Below are 1,497 nucleotides of genomic sequence, written 5' to 3' on the forward strand. Positions count from 1 at the left end.
ATATATATATATATATATATATATATATATATATAGGTATACATTAGAGGTGTTTAAAACCTCTAAGAGATGGTTAAATCCAAAGGCGCTCCTAGTGATTAGCTGTGTAGGTACAGGACATCGTAAAGGTATACGGTAGCAGGTAATTCAACGGATAAACCGTAGCTTAAATTATATGCAAGAAGTAAATGGAGGAAAAATAACAAGAAGAAGTTAGTCGTTTGCGCTAGTAAGCCATTAATTTAATTAAATTAATAAAGAACAGTGGTAGTAATAGTACATTTACGATCGTTTCAGTTTACCAGTTGTGGTGGTAACATCATCAGAATGCATAGTCATATGTGGAGATTAGAAGAGCGAAAGGCATACGAATGCATTGGTAACGAGAGTAAAGGCAAAGAATGGTGAGTCCTCGAAGTTTTAGTCTGTCATAATGTCCTTGCCTGCTAAGTTCATAGATCTTAAGGTGGTATCCGGTCCTGTATAGTAGCTATATTTGGGAGCTTAAGGGCAAAAAACATAATAAATAGAATTTAGATTAGAATGGTGCATACTCGCAAAAACTACTTCTTACAACTCTACCAATAGACGATGCGATCTCTGTTTAACCGAATGCCTTGAAATTCTAACTGCTAAACCGCTTCTTCTTTATAGAAAATATGAGAACAGAATTTTTTTTCTACAAGTATTGGTAAAACCGCTTGACCCTGTATAAATCCTACACTAGCTTCTTCATCTGAATAATATCATTTAGCCGGGAACCACTTAAACTACTTACACGCAAACATTCACCTCACAAACCCCACTTGGTTTACAAACCCTATGATAAACTATTTTACACCCAAACAGGGCTTCCTCCATTACTACGAACGTCCTACAACTTTAAATCCAAAAGACACATAAATACCTTACTCACGCCGGACTGAGTAATCCGAATAGAGTTAGCCCCCTTGTCACCATGTCTTAGAGTTAACCCCTTTCCTTACATCGCCGGTGAAAAGTCTAGCCAGAATAAACACGTAGAAAATATGCGTAGAAATAAACTTGGGACTACAGATCAAAATAACCTCCATCTTAAATCCAATTCGCAGCAAAATAATCAACTAAGAAACCTACTATAATGTAAGACTTACCATTCTTTGTCTTTATTCTCGTTACCAATGTATCCCCATGTCTTTCGCTCTTCTAGCCTCTACATATGACTGACTACACATTCCGATGATGTCCACCACCACAACTGGTTAACTGAAATGATCGTAAATGTACTATTACTACCACTGTTCTTTATTAATTAATTAAATTAGCTTACTAGCGCAAACGACTAACTTCTTCCTGTTGTTTTCCTCCATTTACTAATTAACTGGCCGCCAACACTTTTTTCTGCAAAATAGGGGTAGCTTATCCTGTTAAGGCTATATTATTAGTATTATCCTGCGTTTGAGAATTTTAAATCACCTCTTTATCTTTACCTCCCTAAACTTGAAGATTACCTATATA

The sequence above is a fragment of the Octopus bimaculoides genome, chromosome 7 (genome assembly GCF_001194135.2).
Source record: "Octopus bimaculoides isolate UCB-OBI-ISO-001 chromosome 7, ASM119413v2, whole genome shotgun sequence".
NCBI lineage: Eukaryota > Metazoa > Mollusca > Cephalopoda > Octopoda > Octopodidae > Octopus > Octopus bimaculoides.